Source organism: Cotesia typhae, unplaced genomic scaffold, assembly GCF_013202065.1.
Source record: "Cotesia typhae breed Kobodo isofemale line unplaced genomic scaffold, CoteBio_Ctyphae contig_43, whole genome shotgun sequence".
NCBI classification, from domain to species: domain Eukaryota; kingdom Metazoa; phylum Arthropoda; class Insecta; order Hymenoptera; family Braconidae; genus Cotesia; species Cotesia typhae.
Genome location: NW_027423752.1, coordinates 162155 through 177369, shown reverse-complemented (window position 1 = coordinate 177369; position 15215 = coordinate 162155). Strand labels below are relative to the sequence as shown.

The window sequence follows — 15215 nt, the reverse complement described above, 5'->3', positions numbered from 1 at the left end:
TTATTCGAAAAAATTATCAAATATTACTAAATTAATTGACATTGTTATTTTTTAATGATTGTATAAAATAATCACTGAAGCTTAGAATAAAAATAGAACTTGGTCTAATTAAAAGAAGAAAAGAAAATAATCTGATTGAAAAATAATAAAATAAATTTCTTCTGTTGTGCATCGAGCTTAAATACATACATATAAGTTCCACCGGATGTTTCTTCCTTCATTTCCTTCAATTAGAAAATTAGCATTTAAGTAGCAACGACGTAAGTTCCGTAAGTTATTTCTGAATAATAATAAACATTGAATTAAAATTATATACGTATAATTAACGAATTTATTTCACAGTTCAATTTTTTATTAATTAAATTACCTACAATAAATTGAAAAATTAAAAGAATTAATTGGCTAATTAAATAATTAATTAACTAATTAATTATCTTCAGTGACTAAAATAATTAAAGAGGCTAAAAAAAACACATCTATTTATTTCGTTTGTATGTAAGCTCGTTCGTTGAACTAAAAATCTGGAATATTGTGTTCACGCTTATGTTTTGAAATTTATAACGTCTTTCGAGCTTCCGTATATTATTAGATCCTTTTATTTAAGTGTCAAATTGAATAACAAAAAATATAATAAAGATTAAAATAGATACTGGAGAGAACGTTAATTTATTTTTATAGCGTTTTATTTATAAATTTATTTAATACGGTAGCTTATAATTTAGAGTAAATTAGACATTAATTGTTTATCGTTCGTATGCTTTCAAATGTTAGAGTTGATAAAAGTTGATTGACTTACGCCTGGGACTAGTTAATTATTCGGCTAAACTCGTATTACTGTCAACTCAAATTTTTCCCAACTCACCCCTATGTGTCCACGAGAATCGTGTACACATTATTTCCGGTAAAGCCCTTTTTTCATCAATCTACTCTCTTGTGACACGTGCTTCAAATCACTCAATGCCTAAATTTCTCAGTTAAAATTTCTCATCGTGAGAAAAAATTATTTATAGCATTAAGAAATTTTTTAAAAATAACGTTGAAAAATTTTTGATTAAACAAATAGCTTTGGTAACCGTTCATGCACAGAAAAAAAAAATTTCTTGAACCAAGAAAATTTTAAGGAAGACCAAAGTTATTTTGGAGCAAGAAGAAATTTTTTTTTGGCTTAAAAAATTTTAATTTCGTTCAAGAAATTTTCAATTTTTCTTAAGATTTTTTTGATTTAAGAAAATTTACGATTGACTCAAGACTTTCTTTCTTTCTGTGTGTATTTTATAGACTTGAATTTTGGAATTATGGAATTACAACCAAAATTTTGAATTTGAATTATGGAATTGAAATCATTTTTTTTTTTTTTTTCCTATAGAAATTTATTGAGACTTTATGAACGAATAATAAAAGAAGGCGTCGTAGAAAGATCATAAAATAAATCTGTAGACTCATGCTATTGCAAGGAATCATAGAACTCACGTAAAAAACAATAACCTACATTATTGATTTGATTGTTTAGATTTAGGCCATTAAAAAAGATTTTAAAGAATAGATTTTAAATTTTAGAGTTGCATAATTTCAATTCTATTCTTATAAAATTAATTTCACCGATATACACACGAATTCTCGTCTGCAGAATCGACAGTACCTTAAAATAGAGTACAAATATCATACTAGCTTAAAGATAAAAGTATAATAAACAAGTGTACATTGCTTCAAGCAATGTATTATTTTAATATTTTCGATTATTTATATTTGTAGTAAATAAATTTATTTTAATCTCAATTTTTTTGACATAATAGAGTTAGTTAATTGTGTAAATGTTTTTCCGTATGCAATTTATCTTGATATTTTTCAGAGAAGATATCATAATAGTAAAAAATTTTTAAATTTACAATTTTAACGAGTAAAATAAATCTCATTTATTTATAGCGTTGTTAAATAAAAATTTAGTTAAATTGAAACTTATTCAGTAATTTTTTAATAAATAACTCCCTACGCATTTTCTCTACACATTAATAACATACATATATTTATATATTTATATGTATGTGTATTCCAAAAATAATTCATGAGTCTCGCGGCAACATTGGCCGGAATACGAAACCAGAAGTAACGCCAAAAGGCATCTGGTTTTGCGGCAGGAAAAATATAATAACACCACGTGCACTAGCTACGATATCTGGCTCTTTCTTTTGCGCTTTACATCACCGAATACGAACGAACCCCAAAAAATATAAAATAATAAAAAAAGCATAACAAACTTGAAGGACAAATTAGGTAAATACATTACCATTTTTGGAAACAAACAAAAAACCATTCATGTAAAAAAAAAAAAAAAAAAAAAAAAGTGGGCTGAAAAATAGTATTGAACAAGCCATTTTTTAAATTTTGCGCATTTTTTTGGCTTAATAAATTAGGAAAATAGTTGACAGCGGGAAATTAAAAAAAGCTTAAAATTTCAATTACATCAATTTTTGAGCTTATCAAGTAGCATGCTGATTATTTTATAAATTAATTTATTCATAAAATTTGAAATTAGATCAGAAATATGGACTATTAGACACCTTTTGGTCTTTTCTGTTGATACTTTTGTACAATAATTTTGTTTTGAAACTTGTAATTTTGTACATTACATTTCTAATGATATATTCTTGCTACTAATGCATGATTATTTCTTTAATTATAAAAATGCATTATATATTGTCATGGCTGATTACCCGCCTCTTGAACTAATAGACAATATTATTACCAGTAATTTTTTATGATAAATAAAAAATTCAAATTAAGTCAATAATCAAGTGGTTACACTAAAAACATGCTTCAAAAAAATACTATCTTCAAAATTTCACTCTTTTTTGAAGATCTGCAGTTGTCTTAAGTAAACAAATAAAAACTTTTGGAATTTTTGGAAGAGCAGAAAATTATCTGGAAGATTTATACTCTTTATTGTAAAAGTTGCATGGAAAAGAGAAAGTTTTAAATCATAAATTCATGCAAATTTTGTATGATTTAAATAGAAAATTAACGTTTGCCAGGATTATGGATTTAAATTGTTAAGTACATTGAACTCATGATTTGACAGTAAGTAGCAGCACTAGATACTAGACAGTAAAGTGTGGGTACTTACTGGTAATAGCAATCATTTTAAATCCGGTTGTCATTGAATATTTTACTTTATTCATTCATATCAAACTGTTTTAGTATATTTATATCGTTTATGGTGCTTATCGTCTTTTCCTATTTAGCTAAATAAAAATTTATAATTTTGTAATAAAATTTTGAGATTAGAACTAAAATCAATGAGATTTAATTATAATATAGCCAATAATTAATAAATAATAACCCATTGAAAAAAAAAAAAAAATTAATTCGGATAAAAAAAAATTCTTAAGCCAAGAAAATTATTTTAAAAAGTTTCAATGTCTTAAATCAAGACGAAAAATTATTGAATTAAGCAAAATTTATTTAATCTAAAAAAAATTAAGACAATGAAACTTTTTAAAATTATTTTCTTGATTCAAATAAATTTTTTTTTCTGTGTAATAATAGTATTTTTAGAAAAAAAGAATTTATAAATAATATGTTACAAAATAAATCAATGAGATCTAAAATTAATTGAAGCAATTAAAATGATAACTGAAGTATATTTACAACCCAGACAGATAAATAAATGAGAGATAAACAAAGTAAATGGGCGTGAGAGTGAGGTGAGAGAAATTGAAATGAAGTTGATCATCGATTGAGTATCAGTGACTTGCATAATAACATATTACATTATATGTATATATATATGAAAATTTTCTTTTTTTCCATCTATATCGTTTCTTCTTTATGCACACGCGCAAATAATCTACACAACTAACTCGTAAACACGAGTTACTTCCGGCAACGATAGCAATCAATTGCATCCGGATATATTTGACTCGTGTCTCTTTTATTTAATATGCTATATTCAATTTATTTATTTTTTTTTTTTTTTGATAAATTGATATTGAAAAAAGTGCTGATTTAATTTAATAAAAATAAAAATTTTTTTATTGTTTTATAACCAAAAACTTAATCTCAAATAATTTAAAAATACAGTCGACTCTGTCTAAAGGTTCCAGGTTGGGACAGGATCATTCGTTGAAAATTTCTTCTTCACCACACAGTAAAAAATTTTACGTCAAAAATTTTTTGTATTAAAAATTTTTATGCTAAAAATTTAACACTTTTATTTGTAAATTTAACATTTATTGTATTAAATTAATAGAAGAAAGTGTAAAATATTTAACATAAAAATTTTTAACAAAATTTTTTGACGCAAAATTTTTTACTGTGCATCAGCACTTCCTTTTAACCTTTAACGAATGTATCCTGGAACCTATAGACAGCGGGAACCTTTAGAAGAAGAATCTTCGGACAAAAGTCGACTGTAAAAAAAATATCCCACCGTATATAAATTCAGAAGCAAGTACAAATATAAAATTCATGAAGATGATTTGAGATTTATTCTTATTTTAACGAATTATCATTATCAGTCTCGCGACAACTCATTGGCATTCGTCTGTAAGCATCTCGTTTGAAATTCACAAACAATTGTATACGGTATCGATCATCATCATCAAAGCCGTCGAAGAAACGTGTGCAAGGTAAAAAGATCCCCCGTGTGGTGTAGTAATAGTGTGATTTCTTCAGAACTGGGCGAGTCGAGTTCAGCTAAAGTTAAGTCAACTGAGATTGTGCAGGGTACTTGCACATTGCATATACATTCATATACTCATATACACGTACATAGTAAAGTGCTTGGAGTATAACAAACATTAAAACTGAGATATAGAATATAAGATATAGGTATAACATACGTTAAGTAAGTCTCTCCAGTCCTCAGGGTCTATTTAACTTCTTGATTTTCTCCGGTTTTGCATTTAGTTCTTCGTACTCCTGCCGCTTACTTATGCAGTCTGTACGACTGCGTAAAGTTCTCTATGCTTATTCACAAACCGACAGAGATCTCTGAGACATACTATATATTTATATCTATATATATATATATATATATATATATATATATATATATATATATATATATATATATATATATATTCATATTTAAACCGTGTCTCATACGATGTGCACTTTATTCTTTCCAGATGCGTTTCCTTCGGTCCACTGGTTTAGTAACGGTGTTGATTTTTATGCAAAAAAATAAACATAATCTCATCCAGAGATATATTTTACTCCGAGTGGTTAATGAAAAATTAGTTTATAAATTTTTAATTCGTATTAATATTAAAAAAATTTTGTTTGCGAAGGACAGGATGTTATTGGATTTTAACTATCGCGTTAATATTTAATTAGCGATTAATTCATTCATAACTGGTTATATGTATAATTGTAGGTTTTAATTTCCTGCGGATATTTCTTCAAGCATTAAAGCTTAAGACTTTTAGCCGGAAGTATCATACGCTGCAGTTGAATGAACAATAAAACAAATAATCGAATTATTACCGATGAATTTTATTTTTTTTATTTACTACCTAGATTATTATTTGTTGATAAATTTATCCGGCTTTAAATAAAGGGGTAAATGCATCAATAAATTGACCGATTGTATGTAGTTATAAAATTATTATTAAATAAATAGAATGTTAGTCAAAATTAAAATTGTATTTTTGTAAGAAAAATTTTTTCCGTCACTCTGAATTTTTGTTAAATTTTATTTTATTTATTATTTACTCTTGTGATAGTGAAAATTTTCGCAGTAAAATCTTTATGTAAAGAAAATTTTATTACTGTATTATTTAGTCGCTAATAACCAACATTTTAAGATGACTTTAAATAAATAAATTAAAAAAAATTTTTTTTGCATTTCTGAATGATAAAATAAGCTTTTTAAGTTAAAATTTTCATCATTTGAAGGATTTTGACTTGAATTTATGTCTTTTTACAGTCCTAAAAATTTTTCAGTGACACTAAATTTACTATTCCAAGTTTTCGGAGTAGTTTTAAATATATTAAAATTTTTCTGAAAATTCTCAAGCAAATCATTTTATTATTAACTCGATTCAAAATAATAAAATTTTTTTAAGAGAATAAATTTTGCAGATAATTAATTAAAAAAATTTTTTTAACAAATAAATTATGGCAAAAAAAAAATAAGAGCAAAAAATTGACATCTAGAAAATTAAGAAAGTAAAAAATGCAATTTTTCAGAAATAATTTTTCGGAGCAAATTTATTTATTAAAAAAAAAAAAAATTTATAATAGTGACAGCTAACTTTAATGTCTTAATTTTTTTAAAAGATTTTCTTGTCTATTGAACTAAGTTAATTTTTGATCAATATAATAGCAAATCTAAATTCCGTAAAATAAATAAGATAAAAAAATTTCATAATAAACAATTTATGTGTAATACATATTGTAATATAGGCGCTTATAATAATCTACATGCAATAACTATTCTCGATAAAATCGCGATTCTTGATTACAGGTAGTGTCTGGATTAGGAAGGATAATAAGTCACGGTATGAGTAATATAATACCATTTTTTGTATCTCTCACAAGTTCTACTTACTTAGCATTTATAAATTATTATAAACATGTAAATAAGTATGTGTATATTTACTCAGTACCGGTCAGTCATATTGCGGAACCGAATGACAATTAAAGTGGTAAGTTATACGATCCTATGCTCAGTCCAGGGTGACTGATATGATGAAAAATATATATGTTATAAGTATATACGAGTGCAAGGCAAGCTTGTAGAGTAGCTTGAGGGCGTGAGGCGTCGGATAAACGCACAGTAGATACAGCACGAAGGTTATGTCTTGTACAAATGGCAAAAAACTATAACCTACACTTATAAGCTTAAACTACATCTACAAGACGTACTAGCGCACAAGTGTGCTGTGTAGATATATATGATACTATTATAGAGTTTTGTTAGATGGTGTAGAGGGATGTAACATAACATGCACGCGAGCGATCAGGATGAGAGATAATGAAAGACTCGGACCAGTGAGTTGGCTCAAACGACGAAGAACGACCTGTTATTCTGATGATATATAAGACTTTACTTCAGGAAGAAAATAATATAAATATTAAATAAACGAATAAGATCCAGCTTTAGCTGTTTTTATGCGAATAAATAATACATTTTTAGTTGAATTTGATGAGTATAAACTGATATCAAATAATTCGAGTGTTTACATGCATAGTTTTAAGCTTTGATGTATTTGTTTTGCTAAAAATTTAACTCTCAATCTGATTATAATAAAATTTAAATGCAAGAGTTAAAAAAAGATAAAAAATTAAACGATAACTGCCTATAATATTATGGATAAATATTTTATCTGGTACTAGATATAATTTTCAAGCATTGAAAATTTTTTAAATGTTTCTTAATGCGACATCCATTGTTGCTAAGTATTAACAATGATAATAATAAAGACACTAGTGTAGACTGGAATTAAAGGGGTGAGCAATTTGCGATATATATATTTTCAGGAGGAATAAGAATAAACAGTCGGAGAACAGATAATCGTGGATAATGCGAGCAACCACGTAACGAATATAATTTGAAACGAAGATAAAATGACTTTTTGATTTTTTAACACTGGAATTTAAATTGTATATATTTTTTTGGTTTGAGATACATGTGAATATTTGTACGTTTGTTTTTTTTCGGTTGGTTTAGTCAGGTTACAGTTTTATGTTCGTATATAGGGCAAATATAATTATACAAGTGAAAAATACTTGGTATGTGGATAGTTGAAATTTTTTGTCTTTTTAAATTTTATTGAGGAAAAAAAATTAAAATTTTTATGTGTTTTCAAAGGTAACTTATTTAACAAGCAAGGATTTTTTTTTATTTAAATTTGTTTAATGTTCTGTCATAAAATTTTTCTGTTGATTTATTTACTCATTGATTTTTTTTATCGTTTAACAGTTTGTAGAAAAATTCATTAAATATTGTAAGAAAAATAATCTTGATTCAAGAAATTTATTTTAAAGATAAATTTGTCGTGCTTTCAGAATTTATTGTCTTGAATCTCGTTATCTTGGGTTAAGAGACTAATATCTTCGATCGATAATTATTTTGATTCAAGAGTATACTATCTTCGATCGATACAATCAAATTCTTCTTAGATTTATCTGCAATTTTTTTTCTTTAAGTTTTATAACTTGTATTTAAATTCCGGATTTTTATTTTTATAATACAGTGAAAAATTTTTGTACAATTGACGTTATGTTAACCGCAACTACTGAGAGTCAACTTTTCTCAAAGAAAGGCTGGCTATTGGGGTAATTCTCGACAATTGACAAAAACTTCGTTATTTTCTAAAAATTTCATATTTTTTGTTCAAGAACTAGTTCCTTCATTCAAAATATAAAAAAAAAGAAAACTCTGAGACTTTACAATGATATACAATGTAGAATAAATTCGAGAATTTCTAGTTTCAACGGCATTCTTGCATAAACTTTGTGATATTTTGAACTAACGCTGAATTTTTTGTTAGACCATAAAACAGATAATGAGTAATCTTTTTGTAATTTTTTTCATTTAATAGAATTACAAAATCCCCTTTTCAGAATTAATTTCAATTAATGATTAATTAACAGCAATTACTTCATAATAATTTTTAATTTTTAAAATCTATGTAGGATCCTATCCTGAATTCCTATATAGGAAACCATATGGGAATCTATCCAAAAACGCCATGTAGGAATCCAGGCTGGTTTCCCATGTTGATTTTTTTGATAGGGTGTGCAGAAAGTGTCAGGGATAGCCAGTAGGATAAATCCGTGTTTTTCTTTTTTTTTTTTTTTTTTTTTTTAAATCAAGTGAATTAAATAGCCCACGATAACATCAGATTTACAAAAAAAAAAAAATCCTCTTAATATCATGTATTTTTTCTTTATATATGTTGTTGAAAATTGATGGCGATGATTTAAGATCAGCATAACATGTTTTTCGGTCCGTGTTAAAGCGTATCCACTTCACCACGTTAAGATGTATGAAAAAAATTATCAGCAAAAAACCGAAAGTGACATTAACTGAGATTCGAACTCAACACGTCTGACTTGTAAGCAAAATTGATGTCAGAAATATCGAGTAAAAAAATAGTCGAACTTGTATGCAGTTCTTCATTTTGATTTAAAATAAAAGAAACATTGGCGTTGAAAATGTATCTCATTACACATGACTATTGCCCATAAATAAGAATCTCAAATAGAGCATCCAGATCACTACAGCGCACAAGTGTAATGGAATAGTTTCACGACGGGTAGTGTAATTAAATATGAAAGCACGTAGCATTCGGACGAGTTATACACAGTTCATTACATCACATACTACATTAACTCATCGTAATTTACATGTACGTATGCATGGTAGCTACAACGAAATCATTAACCGGATAGTTTTAGCCTCAGGCTGGTGTTGCATTAACTACTGCTAGTCCACTTCCAGTAATATATACAAAATATATATATTATACAATATATGGGTGATTTTAGTACCTTGATACCTTGTATATGTAACGACTAATAATTTTAAACGTAATAAAGGACCTGTTACATTTAATAATTGCAGTCTTTAGAACGCTGCGACTTAAATTGATACTCAACATCGCTATAACATTAAATTTTATTTTACAATTATTTAGTTTATTGCTTAGAATATCTTAATAACTTTATCATCTACTTCGTTATTTCATTTATTTATTATATTATATTATATTGACTTCTAATATTATTATTATGCAAAAATAATAATAATTTTATTGACAGCGGTGTCTTTTATAATTTTCAAAGTGATTTTCGCTTCAGATAAGGACCTGTTTCAATACGACAATGCGTTGAACATCCTTGCGCTTCCGGTGATTGTTTATTCCGAAAACTTTTAACAAGCATGTATCTTTGATTTTTTTTTTTCATTTATTTATATCATTAGAGGTTTCAATTCAACAATGTCTATTATAATTTTTTTCAAATCCGGCAATAAATTATTTATTGTATCAAATATTTTTTTTTTTTTTTATAAATCGTGAATCATGAATACAATTTTTTTCAATATAGGCCACCCATCATGTTATATTTATTATTTTTCGTGTAATTAAAATGAAATTTCTTTTTTTTTAGACTGTGACTTTTTACTTCATTTAAATCGATTTACACTATATGTAATAGCTGTACGAATAAATTTTTTTTAATAATCCTTGCGGTGCTAATTTTCGAAATATTAGCAATTAAAAATCGTACATCTGACATGTATTCCCTATTCTGACCGTAGTTAAAGTGAACATGTTATTAAATGACAACCATACTTTTTTTTTAAACGGTGAATATTTAATTGAAGATATAACAAGTATTTTTTATCAAAAATAACATAAACGAGCGGTACTTATTTTTTTATAAAAATTAAAAAAATCTTCAATATAATTTTTTGGTTCACGAATTTCTCTACAGAAAAAAGAAAAAAAGGAAAAAGCTCATTATAAATAGTAATACGTGTCGCTTCAAATTAAAAACTAAAAAAATTGCAGTTCGAAACAACATTTTTGAAATTCAAATTTTGAATGTTAATTTTCGCGCCTTTAAATATAATATTTACATCTTACAATATAATTCTTACAAAATCAGTAAAAATTACAATTTGGAACTAATTTTTCCAGTTTTTTATATAAAGCACTACGTTACATTATTAAATGTAATTTTTTCCTTTTTTAAGAGAAAAAATATATCTATTTTTTAATAGAAAAAAATTTCTATTTTCTATTTTACAGAGCAAAAATTCCAAAAGATTTCATCCTAACTTTATCGGCTCATTAAATCGCGACATGTAAAAGAAACAATTAAAAAAATTAATCACTCAAAAACGATTCAATGAATCGATTTAAAATTTTGGTTGAGAATATTTTTAGATTTAACTTACGATAATAAAAATATTAAAAGTTTGCTATTAATTAAAAATCAGTAGCGAACCTATTCAACGAAACTGTAGACAATTGAAAAATTCTTTAAAAAAAAAAAAATAAGTTTTTTCTTATACGATCGATAGAGTAGAACTACTTTAAAATTAAAAATCAAATATTGATTCTCACTATCACTTTTTCATAATTTACTAAAAATTGTGTCAAAAGTAAAATTACAAACTAATCAAGCAGTTTATTTTTATTCAATATATAACTGACGAGTTTACAATCGCCACGAGGACAAAACTAAGAGTTTACAATGCTTATAGCAAGGACTTAACTACGTGGAATAATTGATTAGTTTTCATACATATACATACGCATAAATATATATATATTATAAACGTAAGTATAGCTTTCGGAAATCTATCCGTTTCTGAACTCGTTGGCAAACTCTCAAGAATATTAATTAATTAAATATCTACTAGTTTTAAACTCAACTAATTTTCACTGCATTTTTAATCGTATTGTTTATAAAATAATCATGAAATTAAAATTCAAATTCATGTTGAATAGAGATTGAGCATATTAGCAATTTTTAAAGGCATTAATGAAAGAATAAAAATGAATAAAAAACTATACATCCGCCGTAATAAGAGAGAAAGCTCATTCGGAATCTCAAGTAGGAGGAACCACGTCTTAATCTCGGCTTCTGGACACGTGATCATCATTTTCGTAGGCCCTAATATACAAAAAGACTGAGATGGAGGACTTTGAAAATTATAAAGAGAGAGAAAAAAGTGTTCTCAAGCTTTTTCCTTGAAACACTAAATTTCCCTTTTTAATGTTTTAGAATTTAGATCCCACACTTTCGATTGTATCTCTATTGTCTAAAGTTTTTTACAAGTCCTTGCGTACTTTACATAATTATTATGAATTTATTATCATAATATAACATTGGCAACTTCGAGGTAAACAAAATCACTTTTTTCGAGACAAAAATATAGGATAGAAAATTTTACTTACAGTAGAAGAAATGACAAAGTGTAGTTGAATTACGCTCCTTGAATTCAGAAGAAAACTACAACAAAAAAAAATTTTTTTTTTTTTTTTCATTTTTTTGCCATATAGAGCAAAATTTTATCAATTTATTTTTTTTAACATTCGTCTTTGATGACTTCTTAATTACTGTGAAGTTATTAATCTAATTGTGACTTCGAATGTATGAAAATAAATTACTCTTTATAAATAAGGGGAAGTGAAATTTATACAATTGATTGCAATTTCTGTTTTCTCAATATTAAATTCTATAAAATTATTTTCAAATAATTTTTACCAAAATGTCAAATTTTGGATCATAATATAAATTATATAATAGTTTCCAAACATAAACACGTGTTTAGATTTCTGCTATAGAATAAATTTTTTTTTCCATACAATCAATAAAAAATAAAAATATTCAAATGATGCAGGAAAAATTTGAAGTGTATCATTTGAATTTATATTCATCTAAGAAATATGAGTATAATAAATTGTCAAGAATATTATTTATCCTAATAATTAAATATGTAGGCGTAACAAGATTTATAGTAAAAAGATCAATATATAACATATATATACTTATGCGTGCATAAGTGCATTGAAGTTGTAATATCAAGGACAACAATAATTTTCATATGTAGGCGTGACAATGAAAATAAAAAAATACAACAACAAAAAACAAATTTTTCTTCTCAATTCAAATACATTTGACTAATATTTATTTTCTCACGCTCGAAATTACTATTACTATTACTAAGTTTTATTATTACATATTTAAAATTTAAAGTTTTTGTCACCAAGATAATCCAGTGTCTTGTTGAACTGAGAAACCAGTCTCAGTGCAAGAACATCTGTTCTTTTTTCTCTTTTCCATCGATGAGCCCACAGGGCGTCTATGGAGATGTTACTGCATATATATAATATGTGCTATTCAATAGAAAGTTGCTCTGCTTTAAAAGACTATAATAATGGTTAAGATGAAGTTACTCACTAAAAAAATCAGGTGAGGTTTCTTACTTTACAATTTAACCAATGAGTTGTATTGTCAAAAAAACAATTTTTTTACTTTGAATATATTTCACATAAAGCATAATTTAGTTTCCTTGTTACTCTTTTGTTGTTATTTACATTTATTTAAATTTTGGTTTTCAAGAAATTCAAAAAGTAAAGGGGTCAATTATAATTATATAAATTATATTTTAAATGAAATTAATAAAAACTACCAACTTTGCAGTCACTATGTGACTGACGTGACTTGTAAACTATAAATAAATAAAATTTTGCTTTATTAAATAATAATTTTCGTTAAATTTAAGTGTAATTTCTTAAATATTGACGTTTTTAAAGATATAAGCTAATCCCGATGTTACACTCATTAAGAGCTTTCATTTGAGTACCCACATGCATTTTTATATATTTTTCATATATACATATATATAAAATATATAAATATATGAAAAATTGATGTGGGTACTCAAATGAAAGGTCTTGATGAGTGTAACATCGGGATGAGCTTATATCTTTAAAAACGTCAATATTTCATGAGATAAAAGGTAATTTCTTAATTATGTATCTAGAGACAGAACATTTTCGAATGCAGCTTAAATACTTATCATAATAAATTGACTATCTGTAAAAATTATATGAAACTTTGAAACGGCAAAAATTCAAATTAAGACCTTTGCAATGACACTAAATTTCTCTAAAAAAAAAAAAAACCGATTTATCATATGACTTCCTCGAATACAAAATTTTTCTTATTCTCTTAATAATATAGATAATACATATATTTGTATACATTACAGACAAAGTAAGAAAGTCAATTAGATTGGCGTATACGTCGTCAAAAGCGAAACGCAATGTCTGTTGGCAAGATTATTCGGGTCAAGTGGATTTTGTATGGCATGACCTCGGCTGAGAATTTAACTAAGTAAAACGGCTATCGTATAATCAACTGCCATAATAAATGCTTCTTAATAATGCCAATCCCCATATGCATAAAAAAAAAAAAAATTAAAATGCATGAATAAAATTTTTTAAAATTCATTAGCCTATAGTCCATGAGAGTCACAGTTCGCCGCGTTTAGTTTTCATCTGGCTTTTAGAATTTTACCTTGAATTTATTTTTAGCACAAAATTGCAAGCTAATCCGATTGATTTGAAGCTTTCAATTCGTTGAATTTTAAAAATATAACTTAGCTAACTATTTATTTGTTCGGAGTAAATATTTGGGTTAAATATTTGTATTGTTTTAAATTATTCGGATTAAAAGTTTTTAATAATATAATAATAATAATGATGATGATGATAAATAATAATAATGATATTTTAATGTGATAAATATGGTGAGCATTAATAATCAATAAGAACCCGCATGAGAAGCTATAAATTGTTTGCAATAAATTTAACCAACAACTCTTATCGATAAAAGATTGATTAATGACCCGTAGAATATTTTAGACACTTGAGACATTGATTTTAACATCTTTACTCATCCTCATCAGTTTAAAAATATATATTCATTTAATTTCATATAATTTTATTTTATTTGCATAGATAAGTGTGCACATATATGTATAAAACTGTTCTTTTTATTTATTTTTAAAATAAAAAGAATTTTTTCTTGAATATTTTAATTATTTAAAATGTAAAATAAATAAAATATGTTTACTCTTTATAAATGGCAAATTATTGTCCCTTCACCTTCAAATAGTCGAGTAAGCGTAAGATATATATTCCTTCCGCTGTTTACCGCCTTTGAACTTGAAGCAAACTTGGGGGAATCTCCCCGTTTCTTGTGTGTATATTATATATGTTACTATATAACTATACTACGACCTTATCATCACAATACTCGTATATAGTACGCATATAAATATATTTATATAAACTCGAGACGTAATTATACAAGGTATGTATATATGTAGCGAATTTATTCTATAATATAGCACGTGCTCAACAGAAAACACCCGTGCTTTAATAATCCATTTTTGCTAGACAGGTGCGCTGTAATTTAAAAAGGCCATCAAACTTTACCGACCATTCGAATGAACTCTATACATTTTTTCTTTTTTATTTATTTTTAATATTCATTTCTTCATAATTTAATTTTAAATTTTTAGCAATTTTTATGAATATTTATCTGATATTAAGTTTTAATTAATTAAATTTTTTTTTAAACTTTTGCACGCCTCATAACACAGAGCGTTGGGAGGTGTGCATTATTCTTAACATGGTCAAGCATTTTTTTAACTTAAATCGCCTTAATTAATTTTTTAAAAA

At 25.9% G+C, this 15215-nt stretch overlaps 1 protein-coding gene across 4 annotated transcripts in view; it reads right to left on the bottom strand.

The window, feature by feature from the left end:
• The window catches only part of LOC141528372 (guided entry of tail-anchored proteins factor 1), an 84720-nt gene that overhangs the window by 30609 nt on the left and 38896 nt on the right, over positions 1–15215 (bottom strand). The window contains exon 4 of one of the 4 annotated variants that reach the window (XR_012479362.1): positions 11919–11973. The exons of the other annotated variants lie outside the window; for them this stretch is intronic. The gene's annotated coding sequence lies outside the window, so the exon portion shown is untranslated. The remainder of the gene's footprint in view (positions 1–11918; positions 11974–15215) is intronic. 4 annotated transcript variants of the gene reach the window in all.